General features: G+C 41.3%; 1 pseudogene; it reads right to left on the bottom strand.

Annotated features, from left to right (window-relative positions):
- Positions 1 to 1,865: 1,865 nt before the first annotated feature.
- On the bottom strand, positions 1,866 to 23,247 carry LOC130021302 (GSK3B-interacting protein-like; annotated as a pseudogene).
- Positions 23,248 to 24,917: the final 1,670 nt, after the last annotated feature.

The following is a 24,917-nucleotide window of genomic DNA, read 5'->3' as shown; positions in this document are numbered from 1 at the left end:
ACTCCCAACATTTCGATCGCCTTACTCAATATGTACTTGAAAACACATAGCAGCGTGGCTTAGTTTATTAAGTTTATACATTTTAATACCTGTAAGAGAATATAAAAGAGACACACAAACAAACCTTGGACCGAGCAACATGATGCAGAGATGGTTCTGGACTTTGCAACAGGCCCTTCCCGCTGGGCTGCTCCAGACGGAGATAGGTGCCGTCCCTCCTCCTGCCCTTTCGGAGCCCGTTGGCTGCCATTTTCTAGAAGTCAGCAATAAGTTCCAGGTATGAGTGTCAGTGATGACCGACACCAGGCCTCCTGGGACAAGGCGGGAGTGGGCCCTCCTCCTTTCCCTACCCTGATGGGACTCTGAGGTGATGCCACATCCAGCCACCATCTACTTAAACTCCCACATGACTTGATCCAGAGACACACAAATGAACCTCGGACCCGAGCAACTTGCTGCAGCAATCTCTTCAGAGCCTAATTATTAAAATTTTAGAATTCCTAGAGTGACATCATATTGTATCCATAACAAGCAATGCAAAACTCATTTTTAGCAATGCCTTTTTGGCAGGTATAAGTCGTGGTGGGATTGGTGTTGAAAGTAACTAAAGTTGGTATCGAAGGTAACTAAAGTAGAGAAAGAGAGTATTTTACAAATTGCCACACAGGCAGGGGGAGGTGTGGAATGGGTGTGGGGGCGGATACTGGGGATTTTGGTGGTGGAAAACGTGCACTTGTGTAGGGATGGGTGTTTGATGACTGTATAATTGAAGCTCAAACACGAAAGTTTTGTTACTGTACTTCATGGTGAATCAATTTAAAAAAATACACAGTCTTCCTTTTTCCAATATCAAGTTTCTGAATGCTTCATTCAGCCTTTGGTCTCAGACCCATACAATGCACTCATACGACATTGTAGACTTAACACTGATACACAACATTGCATGTCTGTTGGGGAAGGAGTTGTGTTATGGGAATACCAAAGCACTCCATCATAGAGAGTAAATATTGAAGCAAAAATACCTTTTGAATATATACTGTACATATGTAAACAAATATTCAGAATAACAACATAGGCAAAATAATGTTTTCTAGGAAATCAGAATTTCTTCATTTTAAATCATACATATTGAAGATGCTTTTTTGTTAAGAAAAAAGAATGAAACCTGTTCCTACATTTGCTTATGTGCTTAAATATATTGGAAAAATAATTATATTCATTTGATAGTGGTTTGTCCTGTTAGATGGTTGCCTGGAATCAGAACTATTTCAGTACCTACTTTTCATTTAATACTAAGTCATATGTAATTATTCATGTTTATTGGTTCATATTAGTAAATAGATTAAGAGAAACAGTGAATTTCAAATTTTTGCAGGGGAAACTAGTTGATAATTTGTTTCTAATAAGGTCAGTAGTACAGTAATTACTACAAAATCATCTCAAGCTAGTAGTAAACCCCCTGATTGAGCAAACTGAACCCAAGTTTGAAATTAGGTCATTTCAACTTCTGAATTACTGTGCAAATCTAGATTTTCCTCAATAAGAGAATGCTCTGGCAGCACTGAAGCCCTGTAATAGAATGAAATACTGGTCCTGTTTTGAAATGATCAGATACTATATGAAGAAATTCCAGTGTCTTAAGAATGGCGTTCTAGCAATGCCCCTAAGTGAGTCAGAAACTAAAAGACAACTCATTAGTCAATCACATTCGGCGTCAAAAGCCGACATCTGAAGAAACAATCAGGATACAAACTAAAGATGCACTTTGCATCATGACTGATGCAAAGCTGGCCATAGGTGAAAATTTCAAGCCTTCCGTCAATATTTTGTACCAACCGCCGTCCCCTCTAAACTGAAAAGCTTGGTTATGACTGTTGATCCCTTTGTAAAGCTTCCAGTCTTTGAAGAAGCACATTTCCAAACGCTTCCCGGTAGGAAGGACTGAGTGTGTGCAGCAGGGAATACAGGGTCTCAGGGTAGGGAGTCTGGACTGATCGTCCACGTGGTCAAAAGCGTTGACCCATCACCCAAAGTCCTGGCTCTGTGCGCTCCAGGCAGTATCTGTTCCGCCCTCGGGTCTCCATGTGGATGTAGGCCACCTCGTCCGCACAGTGCAGGGTTTTGGAGCCGAACGTGGTGTTGATGGCAAAGAGGACGTCATTCACCACCTTTCACTCTAGCCTCCTATCTATCACTATCACGTCAGTTCCTTCGAAACCATCCAGCTCGGCGCCGTCTGCAAAGCCGGACCTTTAGCCCAGCTCCAGGAGGTTACAGTGGGTCTCCGTGATGCGCTCAGCGTATCAACCCTCTCCACCCTCCCTAGGCGTCTGGGAATTTGTGTGTGTGTGTGTGTGTGTGTGTGTGTGTGTGTGTGTGTGTGTGTGTGTGTATTTTCCACTGTGGAGAAGCCATTCTCTCTAGATTGTATGTTCCTCTCTTTATCTCTTCCTGGTCTTTCTAAGTTTCTTTCAGCAAATGTTATCTTACTTCCAAAAATAAATAAATAAATAAAAGTGACAAATATTTGGCTTCACTTTTTTTTTTGTAGGAGTACTGCTATTTATTCAGCCACTGATTAGCTGATTGAATTGTGCATGAACTCCACCTTACTTTTTTTTTCTTTTTCCATTTTTTATAATTTTATTTGAGCGATAGCACAGCGAGTAGGGCGTTCGCCTTACAAGCGGCCAACATGGCCGACCCGAGTTCGATTCCTCCACCCCTCTCCGAGAGCCCGGCAAGCTACCGAGAGTATTCGATATGCCAGACACAGTAACAACAAGGTCTCCAATGGAGACGTTACTGGGCCCGCTCGAGCAAATCCACGATCAACGGGAGGGCCTTTACCTTTACCTTTACCTTTATTTATTGAATCACCGTGAGAGCAGTTACAAAGCTTTTGGGTCTAAGTCTCAGTCATACAATGAAAAACCCGTACCTTCACCAGTGCCCATTCTCTACAACCAAAAATCCCAGTATATCCCCATCCCACACCCTCCCCCTGCCTGTGGGGCAGATGATTTCTACATTACTCTCTCTCTACTTTGATCACATTCTCTATTTCGACACTAGACCCATCATTATTTAAGATTTTACCCCAACACTCAGATCTGCTGAAAAGGCAACAATAGACAATTTGTGTTCTATTGCTGGTTATGAATAACATATGATGTCGTGTGGCTGCAGTAGGGCCATGTGGTTTTGAAGTTCTGAAATTTTAACACTTAAATCTGGAGGGATTTCTGCCAAAAGTCACTGGGTTTAGAGATCTGCTCCTGAGTCTCTGGGATCATGGCCGTTGAGCAGCTTGATGAGGAGCCAAAGAGGCCATTCGTGGGTGATGACTTGGGGTCTCATTGGGGTGGGGAAGACAGGCCCGGCTCCACCTCCCCCCTCATCCCGTGAGACCCAACAAATTTTGTCACTGCGGGCCCAAGCCTGACTGTCCAATGGCCTCTGGAGGATGACAGCCACCAAGTCTCCAAGAGGGAGCAGGCGGAGGGACAGCACCCATTGCCCCCTGGGGTGGCCCAGAGACAGTAACCTACTGCGGGGTCTGGACACATTTCTGACAAAAGCCGCTGGGTTTCAATATCTGTTTCTGAGTCTCTGGGATCAAGGCCGTTGAGCAGCTTGATGAGGAGCCAGAGAGGCCATTCGTGGGCGATGACTTGGGGTCTCGTTAGGGTGGGGAGGACAGGCCCGGCTCCACCTCCCCCCCATCCTGTGAGACCCAACAAGTTTTGTCACTGCAGGCCCAAGCCTGACTGTCCAATGGCCTCTGGAGGATGACAGCCACCAAGTCGCCAAGAGGGAGCAGGTGGAGGGACAACACCCTTTCCTCCCTGGGGTGGCCCAGCGACAGTAACATACTATGGAGTCCGGATGCATTTCTGCCAAATGCCACTGGGTTTTGAGATTTGTTTCTGAGTCTCTGGGATCATGGCCATTAAGCAGCTTGATCAGGAGCCAGAGAGGCCATTTGTGGGCAATGACTTGGGGTCTCGTTGGAGTGGGGAGGACAAGCCCGGCTCCACCCTCATCCCATGAGGCCCTGTGTGTCTCGTCACTGGAGGCCCAAATGTGACTATCCAGTGGCCTCAGAGGGATGGCGGCCACTGGGCCGCCAGGGGGAGTAGGCCAAGGCATGAAACCTATTCCCACCTGGGTTGGCCCAGCACCGGTAGCCTACTGCAGAGACCAGACGCATTTCTACCTAAAGCCACTGGGTTCTGAGATTCATTTCTGAGTCTCTGGGATCATGTCCATTAAGCAGTTCAATCAGGAACCAAAGAGGCCTTGCCTCCAATTATATAGCTGAGCCGGAGGTGGTTTGTGGGTGTGTTTCCCACATACCTAACTTTTGGCCGTTTACTTTCTTGGTAAACTTTGCCTCAAGTTTTTGGGGTCTGGCCAAAGGCACAGCAGCAATTTTTGGGGTATCTGGAAGTCTGAAGGCGCCATGAGGCTGCTGATGCACTCGCCTCACAGGTACAGATTGACCTGCTGGCGGCACCATACCCCCGTCATTTTTTTTTTTAATGTAGGAGTGCTGCTATTTATTCAGCCACTGATTAGCTGATTGAATTGGGCATGAACTCCACCTTACTTTTTCCTTTTCCATAATTTTATTTTTTTTCTTCTTATATTTATCTATTGAATGACTGTGGGAAAAGTTACAAAGCTTTCAGGTTTAAGTCTCAGTCATACAATGATCAAACACCTTTCCCTCTTCACCAGTATTCCAGTATTCATTTTTCACCACCAAGAACCCCAATATACCCTCCTCCCACCCCTCCCAATGCCTGTGAGGCAGATGATTTCAACTTAACTCTTCTCTACATTGATTACATTTATTATTTTGACAAAAAAATTCACCATTATTGTTCAGAATTTCCCCCCCAACAATCAGAATTGCTGAAAAGGCATTGTGAAATACTTTGTTTTCTATAGTTGGTTATGAGAATCATATAATGATTTTAGATTTCTGCAAAGAGCTAGATAATTACGAGATTGGTTTCTGTGCTTCTAGCGTTATAGCTGTACCAGAGAGCTGCTCGTTGGGGGCAACTCGTGACCTCGGTAGGGTGTAAAGGACTAGCCGGTACTGCCCCCCTTCCCATGAGACTGCAGTTGCCCCGTCAACGCCGGCTCATACCTGGCTTTCCAATAAGCTCTGAGATGGTGGCCACCTTGCGGAGGGGGGGGAGTTGCGGGGGTGAAGGCGGAAGGGAGCAACACCCTTTCCCTCCCAGGGAGGCATGGTGCCGTAGTTTAACGCATGGTCCATTCATTTTTCTGCCACAAGCTGCCGGGCTCTGGACTAAGTCCTTTTGCCTCTGCAGCCATGGCCATGCCAAAGAGCTGCTTGCAGGGGGCAACTCGTGACCCTGGTAGGGCATGAAGGATGAGCAGGTACCGCCCCCCTTCCCATGAGACTGCAGTTGCCCCGTCACCACTGGCTCATACCTGGCTTTTCAATAAGCTCTGAGGCAGCAGCTCCCTTGCTGCCTGGGGAGGGGGGGGGGGCGTTAAGGCGGAAGGAAGCAACACCCTTTCCCTCCCAGGGAGGTGTGGCACCGTAGTTTAATGCATGGTCCATTCACTTTTCTGCCACAAGTTGCGGGGCTCTGGATTAAGTTCTTTTGCCTCTGGAGCCATGGCCATGCTGAAGAGCCGCTTGTGGGGGGCAACTCGTGACCTCGGTAGGGCATGAAGGACAAGCTGGTACCACCCCACTTCCCATGAGACTGCAGTTGCCCCATCACCGCCGACCATACCTGGCTTTCCAATAAGCTCTGGGGTCGCGGCCACCTTGTAGCAGTACGGATGCATTTCTGCCAAAAGCCGATGGGTTTCGAGATTTGTTTCTGAGTCTCTGGGTTCATGGTCATTAAGCAGATTGAGCCAGAGAGGCCGTTTGTAGGCGACAACTCAGGGTCTCCTTGGGATGGGGAGGAAAGGGTCAGTTCCACCCCCATCTGGTGAGGCCCTGTGTGTCTCGTCACTGCAGGCCCAAACCTGACTGTCCAGCGGTCTCTGGAGGATGGCAGTCACCGGGCCACCAGGGGGAACAGGCCAAGGCACGAAACCTATTCCCACCTGGAGTGGCCCAGCGCCAGTAACCTACTGCAGGAACAGGATGCGTTTCTGCCAAAAGCCTTTGGGTTCCGAGATTCCTTTCTGAGTCTCTGGGATCATGGCCATTAAGCAGTTCGATTAGGAACCAGAGAGGCCATGCCTCCAATTATATAGCTGAGCTGGAGGTGGTTTGTGGGTGTGTCTTCCACATACCTAACTTTTGGCCGTTTACTTTCTTGGAAAACTTTCCTCAAGTTTTTGGGATCTGGCCAAAGGCACAGCAGTAATTTAGGGGTATCTGGAAGTCTGATGGTGCCATCAGGCTGCTGATGCACCCACCTCACAGGTACAGACTGACCTGCTGGCGGTACCATACCCCCGTAGCTTCACTTATAAAGAAAAGATAGAAAACTTTAATAAACAGAATCAGAAATGGAAGAGGAGAAATCACAACAGATATCATAGAAAAAGAAAGGATGATGAGACTACTATGAATGACTATATGACAGTAACTTTGATAACTAGAAAAAAATGGGTAGATTTTTGGGTAAATACAAGACTGAAAGAAGGGCTAGAGTGATAGTAGAGTGGGTAGGGTACTTTTCTTGCATATGGCAGAGCTGGGTTCAGCACCCAGCATCCCATATGGTTTCCTGAACATCACCAAGAGTAATTTCTGAGTGCAGAGCCAAGACTAACCCCTGAGAATAGCTGCGTGTGGTCCCACAACAAACAAAATGACCAAAAAAGAAATAGAAAATATAAATAGATTTACAAACATGGCAATTGAAACAGTAATCAAAATCTTTCTTCAGGGGCTGGAGAGATAGTATGGTGGGTAGAGGGCGCTTGTCTTTCATTTGACTGACCTACATCCTATACGGTTCCTTGAGCTCACCAAAGGTAAACCCTGAGCAGAGTCAGGAGAAAGCCCTGAGCACTGTTGCATATGGCCCAACAACAAACAAAAAACTCCAGACCAAGAGACTTCACTATTTTTGGGGGGCGGTCAGGGGCAGAGAAAGGGGGGGTGGGCCACACCCAGCAATGACAGAGGTTACTCCTGGCTCTATACTCCAGAATTATACTGATGGTGCTGGGGATGATTAATTATTTCAATGACACATTTTTCTTAATATGTGATGTCAGAGCTGGAACCCACGTGGGCCAGGAGCAATGCAAGAGCCCTACCTGCTGTGCTATCTCTCCAGCCCTTCATCAGTGAGTTTGACCATACTTTCAAAGAAGGGTCTAAGTGTAGTCTTCTCAGAGGTTTTTAATATTTATTTATTTACTTGTGGTTTTGGGGCCACAGCAAGTAATGCTCAGGGATTACTCCTGGCAGGCTCCAGAGACCACATGGGGTGTTAAGGATCAAACCAAGGTGGGCCTCACCCTATGTGCTCTACTCTCTCCGGGCCCATCTCAGACTTTTTTTTAGCACCAAAGAGGAAGGAATACTTCCTCTGATTACATTTCATGATTCCAATAGTTCCTTGATACCAAAACTAGTTAAGGAAAACACAAAAAGAACCATATATAAAATTTAAAAACCACCAAAAAAAGAAAAAAAAGAATAAAAAATTTTGTTATATTTTGTGTGAATTCAACATCAAATGTGTATTAAAAAATAGATTCACATTTTCAAAATTAGAAAATTTTATATATTTTAATTTAATAAGACTATGGCTTATGTGTTTGGCATATCAAATACATCATGGGGAGCTTGCCAGGCTTTGCCATGGGGGCAAGATACTCTCGGTAGCTTGCCGGGCTCTCTAAGAGGGGCGGAGGAATTGAACCCGGGTTGGCCTAACACAGTAACAACTGTGGAGATGTTACTGGTGCCCACTCAAGTGAATCAATGAACATTGGAAGGACAGTGCTACAGTGCTACATTGCTTATGTATCTAAATTACTCATTATGAAAATAATTTTCTATTGATTTGTGTTCAAAACCAATGTTTACCATTCTTATACACTTTTCTTCAAATGAAGTTAGATTCTTTTTTTAAAATTTCAATTTTGTCATTGACAGGGTTTTTAGTCTTCTTTATTTTCAACAAATCCATTTTGTCTTGGAGTAAATGTTAAGAAATTATTCTCTTTTTTTGGTCAAAATCTTTGAGCATATTGAAGAAATAATTTACTGGAAGAATGGGCAATAAATTTTTCTTAAGTTAATAATTAAAATCAAATATACTATAGGTACTTAGTGCTTATTAATCATTCCCATTGATTCCATGTGAGAGTTCCATAATTTTCTAATGTATGAGAGTCTTTTACTTTGTTACATTTTACTTTTAAGTCATCTACCATTTTATATAACATCAAGTTGATTCTCTAGAGAAATACAACTTTCATTCTACTATTAAAAAAAAGAAAACTACAATCCAATATTTCTGATGATTATAAGTGCAAAATTTCTCAAAAGTGCTAGCAAATCAGTTTTTACAATACATCAAAAGGATCAAACATTATGACCAAGTGGGGTTTAACTCAGGCATACAAGATGATTCAATCACTGATACAAATCATAAATGCAATGTGCTATACCAAAAAAAAAAAAAATAAGGACACTGACATACTGAGTTTGATCCCTGATACACACACACACACACACACACACACACACACACACACACACACTTGCATAGTAGAGAGGAAAATCATATGATAATTCTGAGAAAACATTTGACAAGATTTGGCAACCACTTATGATAAAAGCTGTCAGTAACATGGAGGCAGAAGGAAAACATCTCAGTGGTTTGATCCCCAGCCTCCCATATGGTCCTCTGAGCACCACCAAGAGTGATTCCTGAGTGGAGAGCCAGGAGTAATCCCTGAGATAGCTGGATCTTGCTCAAAAATCAGAAAATAAAATAATAAATAAATAAGAATCAAAGTACGAAAAAGTGACTGGTTATAATATCAATCTACTAAAATCTGCTACATTTCTACATGCAAACTGTGAACACCAAGAAGAAATTAATAAAAATTCCATTTATAATTGCATCCGAAAGAATCAAATACCTGGGAATAAATTTAACAAAGGAGATGAAGAATCTATACAGCAATACCGATAAAACACTGTTTTAAAAAGAAACATAGACTAAGACATACAGAGATACAAAGACATTCCATGTACATGCATGGGGAAAATTAACAGGATGTCCATTCTATCAAAAGCAATATATAGATTTAAAATATTCAATTCCAATAAAAAATTCAATGATATTTTAAAAGGAAATATAACAAAAAATAGTAAGGCTTATGTGGAATCATAAAGATCTTGGTGGACCAGAGAGATACTACAGTGGCTAAGGTGCTTGTCTTGCATGCAGCTGACCCAAATTCAATCCCTGCCATCACATATGGTTCCCCAGCACCACCAAGAGTAATTCCTGAACGTATTCAGGAGTAATTTCTGAGTATTCTTGGGTGTGCCCTCAAGACAAAAACAAACAAAAGAAGAACTTGAATAACTACAGGAATTTCAAGAAAGATAAAGATAAGTGGAGGTATTATGAAACTTGACTTCAAACCATAGTATGAAGTAATGGTTACTGAAACTATGTTATTAGACTTGGCAGGTGTGGAGGTGGAGAGGGGTTGAGTTACATCCACTGGTGCTCAGGGGAAACTCCTGGCTCTGAGTTTTGGGGGGTTGATCCTGGAGTGCACAAAAAGTATATAATGCTGTGATAGAACCAGATCACCTGCATGCAGGATGAACAACCCTCACACTATCTCTCCAGCAAAAATGAATATTACTGGAATGGAATTGAAGTCCCAGAAATAAACCTACACATTTATAGATATTTAATTTATGACAAAGGATCTCCTTCCTAATCCTTTTCAATAGAGAGGTGATAAAGGAAGACCTCAAAGAGAGAAGAGCAGAAGTGCTGGTAAATGTGGCAGAAGCCAGGAAAAGCATTCATAATGCCCGCCTGTCCTTCACCAACTACAAGACCAAGATGACTGCCCTCCAAAGTCCTGATGGAGCTATCACTTCTTCCAGAAGGGCAATGGAGAAGATTATCCATGACTTCTACTAGGATCTCTTCGATAGCCATGTCCACCTGCTGACATACCAAACTCCTCAGGATGGATATGTCATTCCCAAAGTTTTCCCTTCCGAAATCTGAAACTCCATTTTGTCGGTAAAGAAACAAACAGCACCCAGCCCAGACAAGGTCAGACCTGAACACCTGAAGAACCTACTGTCAGTACTCATCAATACACTGGCTCGGCTCTTCAAACACTACCTGTCTGAATGCAAAGTTCTGTCCCAGTGAAAAACCAGCAGGACTGTACTACTGTAGAAGAAGGGAGACATCTACGACATTGGCAACTATCGCCCAATCTGCCTATTGTCTGTCATCTACAAGCTGTTCACTCAAGTCATCCTGAATAGGATTGGCAGAACACTAGATGAAGGACAACCATGCGAGCAAGCTGGGTTCTGAAAAGGATTCAGTACCATCGACCATAACCACACGATAACCAAGCTCATTGAGGTTTCTCGGGAGTTCAAGATGCCGCTTTGTCTAACGCTGATTGATTTAAAGAAGGCCTTTGATTCTGTTGAGATGGAAGCAGTCATTGAAGCCCTAGCCAATCAGGACATTCAAGCCCAATACATCAAGATCCTCCGTGAGCTGTATTATGGATTCACTACCAGGATTTCACCAATCTACAAAGAAGTGATCATCCATATCAAGAGAGGGGTTCGGCAGTGTGATACCATTTTACCGAAACTCTTCAGTGCCACCCTCGAGAACATCATGCGAAAACTGGAATGGGAAGGAATGGGAGTGAAGATAGGTGGTCGGCAACTATACCACCTCGCTTTGCTGATGACATCGTTCTAATAACACCAAACATTAGCCAAGCAGTACAAATGCTGGCTGACTTTGAACGTGAGTGTGGAAAGGTCGGACTACAGCTGAATCACACAAAGACAATATTTATGAGAAACAGCCTCGTTCCTGACACTCCATTCGCTCTCAATGGAACGACCATCTCTGAATGCAACAGTTATGTGTACCTAGGTTGAGAAGTCAACATGACTAATAACCTGGCACCTGAGTTGCGCAGGAGGAAGAGAGCGGCTTGGAACGCTTTCAAGAGCATCGAAGAAATAGCTAAGAGGATGAAGAACCTCTGGCTCCGATTCCACTGTTCTTCCTGCATTAATATACGCCTGAGAGACCTGGGCCCTACGAAAACAGGATGAGAATGCTATTTGGGTCTCCCAAAGATGAATTGAAAGAGGTATGCTTGGAGTATCACATTTCACTCAAATGAGAGAAAGAATCTGGAGCTTTGACCTCCATCAATGATCAAGAATCAGGGACACTGTCTCGTTTGCCAAGGCGTCAAAAATCAGATGGGCTGGACACGTAATGAGATTTAGAGACGACTGCTGGACTAGAGCCATTACCAACTGGATTCCACGGGATGTCAAAAGACCGTGTGGCCGCCCACCTACCAGATGGTCAAACTTCTTCATCAAGACCCTGAATGATCGGTTTGAGGCTCTTCATGTTCCTAAAACGAACACACGACATTGGGCTACACTAGCACGTGACAGGGACAAATGAAGACGTTACTGGCATCCGCTCGAGCAAATCGATGAGTAACGGGAAGTCAAGTCATCAAGTGACAAAGGATCTAAGACCATACAATAAAGAAAAGAGAATCTTTTCAAGAGATGGTGTTGGGAAGTTAGGCAGTCATATGCAAAATAGATAGAAAAGAACTGGACTGAGAGATGACTTAAAGGATAGGAGTACATTTTTTGTATATGATGACCAGGTTCAATATCCAGCACCACATGGTCCCCCAAGTACTACTGGTTTTTGATACTCCTATTTAAAAAAAAAAGACTGTTTTCTGATATTATATATAAGAATAAATGTAAAATGGATTAAAGACCTTAATGTAGACCCTAAACCATAAAGTACGTAGAAAATGACCTAGGCAAAACATTCTGTGACATTCTGAAAAATGTTTTTGAAGATTCTACTTCAACAGCAAAAAAAAATTAAAGATAAACAATTGGAACTGCATTAAATTGCAAGACTTTTGTACGGAAAAAGAAACACAAGCAAAATAAAAAGACAGTGTAATCAAATGGAGAAGATATTTACATATCATGTTGTAAAAAGTGGTTAATTCCAAAGAATATAAAGAACTCATCCACTTTACAACAAAAACAACCCATCCAAAAATTTTGGCTAAAGATTTGAATAAACTCTTCTTTACAGACTATATACAGATGGTTGACAGGTATGTGAAAAGTGTTCATCAACAAGAAAATGTAAGTCGATGATATCATAGTGAGACAGAGTTTCACACTTATGAGAAAGGCTTACATTAAAAGTCGTAACTACAAGTGTTGTTGAGGGGGGGAGATAAAGGAACTCTGCTATACTTTTTATCTGTGCAATCAGAGATACCATTTTCAAAACACTATGGATCTCTCTCAAGAAGTTAAAATTAGAGTTACCATACAATCCTGCTATCCTGCTTTGGAACATCTATCTGGAGAATATACAGACATCAGTATCAAGGAGCCCTGAGGGAAATCTCAATGAACCGAGCTCTTGTTTTCCATGTAGGAGGCTCAGACTCAAACCCTGGTACCACATGATCCCCTAAGCAGCACCAGGAGCAACCTGAGGACTAAACTGGAAGTAGTCTCTAAATAACTGGTGGGTGTGGACTGAAAACCAAACAGAAAGCATACACAAGATACACAAAACAACATCACAAAAAGTTACATCATCTCAAAGTTTATTGCAGCATTATAGCTAAAATATGAAAACTACCAAAGTGTGTCAAATTAAATAAAGATGTGCTACATTTATATAATGAGACACTATTCCACTGCAAAAAATGAAACCTTGATTTTCACAGCAAAATGGAAAGAGTTTAAGGGATTTATGGGTCACAGTCACGGTCCTCCCGTTGTTCATCGATTTGCTCGAGTGGGCCCAGTAACGTCTCCATCATGAGACTTGTTGTTACTGTGTTTGGCATATCGAATACGTCACGGGTAGCTTGCCAGGCTCTGCTGTGTGGGTGAGATACTCTCGGTAGCTTGCCGGGCTCTCTGAGAAGGGCGGAGGAATCGAACTCGAGTTGGCCATATTGGCTGCGTGCAAGGCAAACGCCCTACCGCTGATGAAAATAAGAAAGACTGAAAAATGGATGAATAGACAGAAACCAAAAATACAAGTCAGTGGGAGGTAGTTGATGGTGGAGAGATCGCTCCAAAAACTAGAGAGAATGGTTTGCATGAGAGAACCTAGGTTTGCCACCAGCACCTCCTGGTCCCCTGAACGTTGCCAGGAGAAATGATAGCATGCTTGTGAAAGCAGCAGAAATGTTCCAGTAGAAACTGTCATAGCAGGAACTCAATTTCCATAGTAATGTTCTCAAGTCAGTGGTTCAGATGGAACGTGACTTAGTGTACAAGAAAAAGGATTAGCTTTAGAGCAAAACATAAATGGTTTATTCATGGTAATGGAAAGAAAGAAGGAAGAATATGTGTGTGAGGTTTCTGGTTAGTGGTGTGGCAATGAATATCTGAAGAAGCTTTTGACTAATTGAATTTTTTGATATAGTAATATTGTCATCATTAACAAGTAAGGTGAGGGTAAGAGAAGAGTGTACAGAGATTTCCAAAGAGATGTGTGAGGAGTCATCTAATAAAGTGAGGAAATAAATGAGAAAAGAATATAAAGTATAGATAAACTTAGTCTAATTGCTAAGTAGCACTAAAGACCAAATTGAGGTTCATGGTCGAGATCCATGGATTTGGCAATACAGCAGGTAGGGCATTTGTCTTGCATGCCTGGGCCGAACGCTAGCACTACATATAATCCGCAGGGCACCACCAGAAGTTATTATTGAGCACAAAGCCAGGAGTAAGCCTGGAGCACTTCTGGGTATGGTCCTAAAACAAAAATAAGACCTATTAACTTGGTGCTTCCCCCGGTCATGTTTAGCGACATGAGTGTAGGTGGAGGATAGAGACTGGCTTTAATTTAGGTGATAGTTTTGCTGAGTATCAGAAAGTAAGAGAAGAGCTAGGGATTGTGAATGTAAACAAGAAAAAGATCATAATAGCAGGCCATTGTATTTAATCTAGATAAGGAGGAGAATGAGATCCAGGGGTGTCAGTTCTCACAGAATCAAAGGTTAGTTGCAGTATCCAGGTTTCTCCCACTGGGATGAGAAATAGTATAGGGGCTAATGCACTCGACTTATGTCCCACTGACCTCAGTTCGATCCCCAGCACCACATATAAATCCCTGAGCTCTACCAAAGGTCAGTGCTGAGCCCAGAGATGGGAGTAGCCCCTGTGTGTTGACAGGTGTGGTCCAACCATGCTCTCTCCCCCAACAAAACAAAACAAAACAAAACAAACAAAAAACCTAAAACTTTTTGCTCATTACATAGAGATCTTTGTTTTTGTGATCTGAGTATCACGTTATGTAGTCAGCAGGCTGATGGGAAGAGGAGAAAAGAGGTACAAACACTATGTTTAAAGGAGGTTTCTCAGGAGTTGTCACAAGATGACTTTTTCATACATTTCATTGGCCAGAATTTATTAGATAGGTATTTCTAGCAAAAGAGAAGCTGAAAAGTAAATTCTTTTATTCTAGAACCCATAAATAATGAGTCCTATTAAAGGAGAAAGAAGAGAACACATATTGATTAGATAATGACTATATTACTTTGCTTCAAAAATGTGCTTTTCATTGTTTACCTCTGAAATCTCTGACATATATATAATACAGTTAATAGTATGTCATGGTTCAGTTTCAGCAATTTTTCCTTATTTAATAGTATAGAAAAATAACAATGCATTTGATAGTTGATGACATCTTACTTTGGAAGAAAGCTGGTAGTATTTTACCAATACAGAGAATACTGGAGAGGAGAAACAGATTTGCTGTGGGGTAAGAAGCAGGGAAGGAAAACAAAATTAGTTTGGTTTCCTAGAGTTTCAGTTTGAGGCTGACATAAAAGAAATTGAAAATTTAGGACCAGAAATCTTGAGTGTGGTGGAGCATATGACCAAATGTATGTGGGGAAGTTCTATGCATTTTTAAGAGTTTTAATTTTATTTGTTGTTTTCCAAAAGTAATCTCAAGTGGTGGTTCTTCATTATAGGTAGAAATTATTTTATTTATGGCCAGAGCTTCAGCTGCCATATATCATCATAATTTTATAAGATGATGAAGCATTAATTAAAAACTTTCAATTAAATTAGTTTTCACTAAAACTAAGATGTTATTTAAAATGTTAGTTTGTAGCTGATAAATGATTACACTTTTTAAAATATATATATATAGTGTTTGCATGTAAAACTTCTGATAAACTATCTGGTTTTAATTTATTTTCTCCTGGATGTTTTACTGAAGATCCATGTGCAAAGGGAAAAAATTAAAACCAGACAACTTCAGATCCACTGTAAATTTCACATGCTATCAGAACTAAGCTAAATGTTTTTTTTGGCCATCATGCTTGAAATGCAAGCAAAAAGTAAATTCATTTCATATTTAAATATTCCTATTTGAAATAATAAAGTTGTATTTTGGGCCAACGCATGGGTAAAAACTAGCGGTAGGATCTATAGTTTGGGTTAAGTGATTAAAAAATGCATGAGCCAAATTATTTCTTTTCCATTTTCAGGCCTATACCTAGTATTTGAAATGTGAGCAATAAGGAATTGAAAAGGATTATTAAATTTTTTAATGTGAGTCTAGTAAAAGGTAGATTTATGATTTCAAGTCTCTTGCCAACAGCAGTGGGTCTTATCCCTAACATTCTATCAAAGTCTTCAGGAAATGGCTCTTGATCAAAGATGAAATAATTTTCACAATTTTCTTTCTTTCTTCCTTCCTTTCTTTCTTTCTCCCTCTTTTTTCTTTTTAAATTTAATTTTTAAAGTTATTCCCAATAATTTATTGCATTTAATATTCCAACACCAATCCTGACACCATTACACCATCCCACCAATATTATTTCAAATTTCAACATTATTTTCCCACCACCATCCAAACCTGCTCCCAAATCATGTACTACTAAATCAGTAATTTTGTATCACATGTTATGAATAATCCACTAAAAATGATCCAAAATGTTTCCTTAGAGGAAATTATTTGAAGATTGTTGTATCTGATCCTGAAGCCATTAACCCCTTGTATAAGAGATAACTAACATGTATAGGTTGCCCCTTGTGTGCTAAATATATATATATACACATACATATATATGCATATATGTATGTGTGTATATATATATGTATGTATATATATATATATATGTTACCTTCTACATTACACCCCATTAAATGTGGTGTGCTACTCTTGGTACATCAGTGGGGCAGAGTTTGAGATGTTGCTCCAGGAATTCTAAAATTTTAAATAGGGTGATACAGCTAGAGCTAAATTTTTAAACTGGATGGTGACTCTGGGGTGGAGAGGCATTGCTGCATCTGTTGCCCTCTTTCTCTGCATCTGGTAGTTTCTTTCTCTTCTGGGATTTATTTGTGAGTCTCTGGATCATGGCCATTAACGAGCTTATATAGCACCAGAGGCAGTTCATGGGCGTTATTGCCAGGCTTCAGAAAGCGCAGAAGAGGTCGTCTATTTCTGACTCTGTGAAAGCCTGGGGATTTCTATCATAAAACCCACACACCCGAATTTTTCAGCAGATTCATTCTCATAGATTAGGCTATCCTGAGCCTGTGGAGATGAGCCATGATTGGGTTCTACTCTCTCTTCTTCCTTCCTCCCTCCTTCCGTCTCTCCCTCCCTCCCTCCCTCCTTCCTTCCTTCCTTCCTTCCTTCCTTCCTTCCTTCCTTCCTTCCTCTCTTTCTCTCTCTTCCTTCCTCTCTTTCTCTTTCTTTCTTTCTTTCTTTCTTTCTTTCTTTCTTTCTTTCTTTCTCTCTCTCTCTCTTTCTTTCTCTCTCTCTCTCTCTCTTTCTTTCTTTCTTTCTTTTTTTTGCTTTTTGGGTCACACTCGGCGATGCTCAGGGGTTACTCCTGGCTCATGCACTCAGGAATTGCTCCTGGTGGTGCTCAGGGGACCATATGGGATGCTGGGAATTGAACCTGTGTCAGCCATGTTGGCTGCATGCAAGGCAAACGCCCTACCCGCTGTGCTATTGCTCCAGCCCCCTTCCCCTCTTTCTTTCTTTCTTTCTTTCTTTCTTTCTTTCTTTCTTTCTTTCTTTCTTTCTTTCTTTCTCTCTCTATCTCTCTCTCCCTTCCTTCCTTCCTTCCTTCCTTCCTTCCTTCCTTCCTTCCTTCCTTCCTCACAAAATTATCTCCAACTTTCCTTAGGTGGCTGACCAAATCCTTGGCCAAGTATGCCTCTCAATTAAAATTCAAGCCAGAGAGATAGTACGAGGCTTAAGGTACTTGCCTTGCATTCCACAGACCTCACTTGATTCTCTTGTACTGCATCTGGTTCCCTGAACACTGCCAAGTGTGATACAACTGTCCCTCTCTCCCCACACCCAAAACTGATACTCGGTTTCTGAATCAATTGAGCATTTACTTTTTTTCCCTTTATGCTTCATTTTGTGATACTGAGGACTGAATCCAGGGCCTCGCACAAGCAAGGCAAGTACTTTACCAACACACAGGGGTGTTTTATTATCTTTTTTGTAATGCAATAACAATAAGAATACATTTTCTAAGTACCACAGTTTATTATAGTGTTCCAACAAACATAATAAAAATTTTTACATGGTAATTATAGGCTCTATTATGTTATTTCACAGCTGACATACTTTAGCAATGCACTTTACTTCCAGTAATCATTGATTTCCCTTGTTGAGCTTGGTGACAGTCACTTTGTGAGTAGACTATACTTTCCCATTTATTTTCTTGAATATTTGTAAAATAATATTTTTATATACTATAAGGTCAGTAATTTTAAGGCACGATTCTTTTCAGTTTCAGTAAATATAATATTAAGTTAGAGAGACAAATGATATTGTAGAAACTTAAATTTGGAAAGTACTCAATTTAAGACCACACTCCCTCAAATTCAATAGTAACTTTTTTCCCACCCATGTATTCTTAGAATTTTATTTCACTGTATCACTGTATCCTGTCATCCTGTTGTTCACAGATTTGCTCGAGTGGGCACCAGTAATGTCTCCATTCGTCCCAGCTCTGAGATTTTAGCAGTCTCTCCTTACTTGTTCTTCCCAACAGTGCCATATTGGAGGCTCTTTCAGGGTCAGGGGAATGAGACCTGTTATTGTTACTGTTTTTGGCATATTTAATATGTCACAGGGAGCTTGCCAGGCTCTGCCGTGTGGGCAGGATACTCTCAGTTGCTTGCCAGGCTCTCCGAGAGGGATAGAGAATGTATGTAAGAGAATACAAGCAAGTATTTTATTTAATTAAAACATTTTTTTTTTGGTATATGGCCACACTTGGTAGTGCTCAAGGCTTATTCCTGGCTCTGCACTCAGGGATTACTCCTGGTGGACTCAGGGGACCATATGGGATGCTGGAATCAAACTGAGTCAGTCATGTGCAAGGCGAGCGCCCTACCTGCTGTACTCTCTCTAAAGAACCTGTCTTTTTTCCTAATCTTTTGTGTTTCAGGGACTAAGTTAGGTAATGGCAAAATGATTGGCAAAAGTTGATATGATCCCTATTCTTAGAGAAATGACTTAATATGCTGGAGTGAGATGGTTGCATTGCATTAAACCTGCAGTATGGAAGGTGCCCTGAAGAATTAAAATATGGTGCAAGTTGGGTCTACAAAAGGAGGAGCTCACATAGTCACAGACGTCAGAGAAGAATTCCTTGTATAAGAGCATTGATGGTGTTTCTGGTTGCAGAATCACCAAACAATGCAGGTGTAAACCAGTAAGCCACTTATTAATCTCATAAAAAAAAGTCTGGAGGTATTTTTATCAGTGTTGATTCAGAAACTCAGCAATGCCACGAATGTTGCAGAATCTGTCTGTCTGTCTTCTTTCCCATCCTATCATATTGGCCAGTTCTCATACTTTGTCCTCTCAAGCTGGTGCTATTACACTTGAAGCATTGTGTCCTCTTATCACTGCACCCAGAGACAAGAAAGAGGCATTTCTCCTTCTGTTTCTCTCACTTTTTTCCTGTGGGGGTGGGCTATTTGGGCCACATCCAGTGGTGCTCAGGGTTTACTCCTGGCTCTTTATTCAGGGACCACTCTGGTGGTGCTCAGGGGACCATATATGGTGTCAGTGATCAAACTGGAGTTGGCTGTGTGCTAGGCAAGTGCCTTAACCTCTCCTTCTCTGTGTCTCTGGCTCTGGCTTCTCTCTCTCTCTCTCTCTCTCTCTCTCTCTCTCTCTCTCTCTCTCTCTCTCTCTCTCTCCACCCCCTCTCTCAAGTCTGTCTGCCCAGAAAGGATTTTAGAATTTTTAACCTTGACCATGCCCATGTGTTAGTTGTAAGAGTTGATGACCAAGCAAGAAAAGGACATAAATATATTTGTTAGATGCAACATAGTTTTATAACCTTATTTAGGTTTCAGATATACAGCGATATAAATCAACATCTGTATATAGAACATTTTCATGTTGTTGGGAAAACTGGGCAGCAACATGCAAAAGATTGAAACCAGACCACTATTTTACACCAGAAACAAAAATTAATTCAAAATGAATGAAAGAATTTAATGTAAGACTTGAAACTATAAAATACATAGACGTAAACACAAGCAGTAATTCCTTGACATTAGCCTTAGAGATGGCTACTGCAGCAGAGAAACAAAAGAAGAAGCAAATGAAACTGCACCAAGTAAAAAGCTTCTCAAACTGTCCAAACACAAAGGCAAATCGCTGAATGTGAGAAAGTATTTGCAAGTCATGTCTTATGAAAAGTTAACATCCAAAATTTAGAAAACTCATACAATTCAATAACAAAAGAATCCAAAGAACCCTATTTAATTTAATTTATTGAATTTTTATTTCTTTTGGTTTTGTAGGCCATGCCCGGCAGTGCTCAGGGCTTACTACTGACTGTGTTCTCAGGGATCACTCCTGGCAGTGCTCTGTGGACCATATGTGGTGCTGGGTATGGAACCAGAGTTATCCATGTGCCAAGAAAGCACTTTAACTCCTCTACTATCTCTTGGGCTGAAAATATTTTAAAAAATAATTTAATTGTTATTAGGGCATGGATATACAAGGTTATCCATAATAGACCAATATCCCTGTTTTAAAAATAGAGGATATGAAGACAATTCTCCAAAAAGAAATTCTCCTCCTCCTCCCCCTGTACCCTGCCTAGTATTCAGAATTTATTCCTGGATCAATGTTTTGGAAGTTGTTCTCTACAGTGCTCAGAGAACCATACAGAGGATTTAATCTGGTCCTTCGGCACACATAGCATGTGATCCAACCTATTGATTTCTCTCCAGTCTTTTTTGTTTTTTGGTTCTTGCATCACACCCAGCAATGCTCAGGGGTTACTTCTGGCTCTGCACTCAGGAATTACTCCTGGTGATATCGAGGGGACCATGTGGGATGCTGGGGATCCAGCCCAGGTTGGCCACATGCAAGGCAAACACCTTACCTTCTGTACTACCGCTCAGGCCCCTCTCCAATCCTTTTAATTTTTTTGTTTGTTCGTGTAAATAATTTTATTTATAAGGGGATAGGGAAGAGAGGGGAGGGGAGAGAGAGGGACCGAGTGCCAAAAAATTAAGAGGTAATACACTGCAGGAGGTTGGGATGCATTGATTAGTCCCAAATTGACCTACATAGTATTTCTTAGTCCAATAGCAAGAGTTAGGCTCTATCTACCAGAGGAACAACTCTCAAAAGGCAAGGGAGGCTACTCCTGAACACAACTTGTGAAAGTCTAGGGGCAGGACAGAGACACTGTCAACGTGGTAGGTGCAGGACAGACCTTGCACAGCCTGTCAGATGGGGTTGAGAGGTTTTGTCTTTATCTGAGAGCAAATGCCACCACTGGAGAGGTTTATCTGCGTCACATGTTCATGTGTTCCTCCTCAGAGTGGACTAAGCAGAGCCCAGAATGAACCTGATGATCCCGTAAGGACCATTGCATATATCCAGTTCCGCAAGGGGAAGTAAAATTATGTCTTTTGTTAGTGTTGCAATACTTTCTCCACTAGATTACCTTTATTTTAGATGGAGAGAATGTGTTCGTAGCACTGTGGTTGTGAAGGTAAGAAACGTTTCTGTACATATCTAGAGGAAGACTGGCCTAATTAGGTGGGGAATTTCCCCTTCTTTTATAATTCATATATATATATATTTCTTTTGGGGTCACATCTGGCGATGCACAGGGGTTACTCCTGGCTCTGTACTCAGGAATTACTCCTGGCGGTGTTCAGGGGACCATATAGGATGCTGAGAATTGAACCCGGGTCAGCTGCGTGCAAAGCAAATACCCTATCCGCTGTGCTATCACTCCAGCCCCTATAATTCATATTTATATAGAAGTTCATAAAGTATAATGCTAATAAAGAAAAATAAAGCAGGAAGATATATAGAAAGATTTGGGGTGGGATTAGAATTTTAGAAGGGGTGGTCTTATTTGAACAAAGATATGAAAAGTAGGTGAAAGAGATAAGTGGGATAAGAGTACTTCAGAGACAACGAATGGCAGTCATTGATAGGGAATAGAGACTACACAGACTCAAAGACAGGAGTGAGTCTGGTGTATTCTGGGAATATTCTGGAGGGTCAGTGGGTCTAGAATGTAGGAAAATCTAGGTGTAGGAGAAGTTAGACAAAGTCTGTGGGGTGTGTGTGTGTGTGTGTGTGTGTGTGTGTGTGTGTGTGTGTTGGGAATTGAACCCAGGGAAGTCAGATAGCCTTTAGGACACTCTATTCTTCCTTCCTTCCTTCCTTCCTTCCTTCCTTCCTTCCTTCCTTCCTTCCTTCCTTCCTCCCTCCCTCCCTCCCTCCCTCCCTTTCTTCCTCCTTCTTTCCTTCCTTCTTTCTTCACATTCTTTCTCAGATCTCAGGCATGCAAGGCATGTGCTTTACCACTGGGCCATACCCCCAGTCCTACGGTTCTATTGTATAGTTCTGTGATTTGGGGTTACACTAGGCTGTGTTCAGGGCTACTTCTGACTCAGGTTTTTTGTCGTGTTTGTTTAGTTTTGAGGTTACACTTTGTGATGCTCAGTGGTTACTCCTGGCTTTGCACTCAAGAATAACTCCCAGAATCACTCTTGGCTTGGCTTGGGGGACATTATGGGCGATGAGGATCAAACCCAGGTTAGGTGCATGCAAAGTAAGCACCTTCTCTGCTGTAGTATTTTTCCAGTCTCCTAATTCCTGACTCTGTGCTCAGAGATCACTCCTGGCAGACTCAGAGAACCACATGGGGTGTTTGGAATTCAACTGAGTCAGCAATGTGCAAGGTTGCACCTTACCTACTGTACGATCTCTTTATCGCCACCACTGTACATAGTTTTATTTTATTTTTAAAATTTTTTTATTAGGGAATCGTCGCATAGTTTTATTTTAATTCTAAATGAGATAAGAAGGTCTGGAGTTTTCTCTCCTTTTTTAGGGAACAAAGTTGGTGGTTCTGGGAGTTGGAAGCGGGCTAGGGTGCTAGGGATTGAACTCAGAGCTTCACACATAATCGAAGTGCTCTTGTGCTCATTCTACCTCCTTGGTCTCTATGGAGACTTGTGGATGGAGATATGGCACGTGTGATTTTTGCTTCAGTTGTTATGCAGAAGCAATTAGAAGCCCACCACAAGAGTTCATATAAAAGGTGATAGTGCTTTTTGTCAGCGTGGTGACAGTAGAAGCAGGGAAAATATAAAATTCTGCAGATAGTTTGAAGATTGAGTTCAAGAGTAAAAGAAACTGAGGAATTAAGAATGACTCCAAAGTTACCCAAATGATTTAGTAATTCCACTTTTGCTACATGAAGAAAATGAAATTATTATTTTAAATTTTTAAAATTGAATCACCATAAGGTACATGGTTACAAAGTTGTTTATGGTTGGATATCAGTCATACAATGTTCCATTTCCTGTCCCTTCACCAGTATACTTTTCCCACCACCACAGTTTCTCTTCTGCCCCATCCCCAAATTATTATCTTGCATATATCTCTGTACCGTAATGTTCATCGTTAAACTATTTACAATAGTCAAAATTTGGAAACAACTGGTTACTGTTGACGGAGGAATATAAAAATATCATACATACTACTGCACTCATGAACATACTAGAATATTATTCATTTACCGAAATAAATCTTGAACTATGGGAGATGAATGAAAGAGCTGAAGCATATGGTTGCATTCTGGAATTCTTGGTCCAATCCCTGGCACTGCAAGTTTGCTCATACTATCAGGAGAGACCCCAGAACACTGAGTCAGGAGCAAATTCTGAACAAACACAGTACAAGAAAAGATAGAAAATGTCTGCCTACTCTGGCTAGTTGAGTAATGAAATTAGCATCAAACAGGTTGGTTGTAGTGGTGGTAGTGGGAAATTAAATATACACAAATGGGCAATCTACAAAGATGTGAATCCCAAAGCCAGCTGGATAAAATGGGATATAAATCCTGAGTTAAGGAATGGGATAAAGGCCTAAAGCTTCAACGAGAAAGAAGAGGACTCAGATGAGAAGAAGGTAGTTCAGATGATGAAAAGCATATGCTTTAAAATGAGAAGCTTACCCTGTAATTAGAAGTTTTTCCTGACATATAAATAGGACTTTTGGTAGAAAAGTTGTTGCTGATTATAATCCCAACTCTGGCTAGGAAGTTCACTTTTCATTCTTTCAGGTAGTAAGAGAGTGGTGAAAGTTTCTTGTGCACAAACATGGCTCAGTTCACATGCCAGAGTGACATGTCATGGATGGACCTGCTCTATATGTCTTGTGGAAGACTCTCCATCAGACACAGTGGAGCAATTCCATCTTCACAGGTGAAACACTGAACTTCAATCTCAACCTCAAACCCTAGTCACTAAGAGCTTCACTCAACGTAGATCATTAGTCTTAAGTGTATATGGTGAATTAAAATTCCTTTAGAGAGAAATGACCTAGAGTTAGGAAATAAGTTTTTGGACATGGTAACAAAAGAATAATTAAAATAAAAAGAAATTAATTTAAAATGAGCAAACTGGATTTTATCAAAATTAAAAGCAAGCTAAAAAGCAATAGATCAGGGTCAGAATGATGGTGCAACAGGTAATGTACTTGGATTTGATATCCCCAGCACCCAGTATGGTCCCCAAAACTCTTCTAGGAGTAACCTCTGAGCCCAGAGCCAGGAATTAGACCTGAGTACTGATTCTGGACCTCCCATCTCAAAAAAGCAATAGACCTGTAAGAAGATGAAAAATAAAAAAACTGCAGATAGGTGAAAATATTTCTGGACCATATATCTGATAAGAGAACTATATCTGGAATGCATAAAGATCTTTCCAAATGTAAGTGAAAAACAAGTGGTACAATTTGAAAATGGGCAGTAGATATAAGATACTTTCTAGAATACACATGTGGCAAAGAGATATATGGAAAGATAGTCAATATTATTAGCTATTAGGCAATACAAATTAAGACCATGAGATATTATTACAACCTATGATTTATGTTAGCACTGTTAGCACTGCCCTCCCATTGTTCATCAATTTGCTCAAGTGGGCATCAGTAACGTCTCACAACAAATTGTGAGACTTGTTGTTACTGTTTTTGGCATATTGAATATGTCACAGGTAGCTTGCCAGATTTTGCCGTGTGGGCGAGATACTCTCAGTAGCTTGCTGAACTCTCTGAGAGGGCAGAGAA

The sequence above is a fragment of the Sorex fumeus genome, unplaced genomic scaffold (genome assembly GCF_029834395.1).
Source record: "Sorex fumeus unplaced genomic scaffold, SorFum_2.1 ptg000015l, whole genome shotgun sequence".
NCBI lineage: Eukaryota > Metazoa > Chordata > Mammalia > Eulipotyphla > Soricidae > Sorex > Sorex fumeus.
The sequence above is the reverse complement of the archived record's forward strand: the minus strand, read 5'-3'. Positions and strand labels throughout refer to the sequence as shown.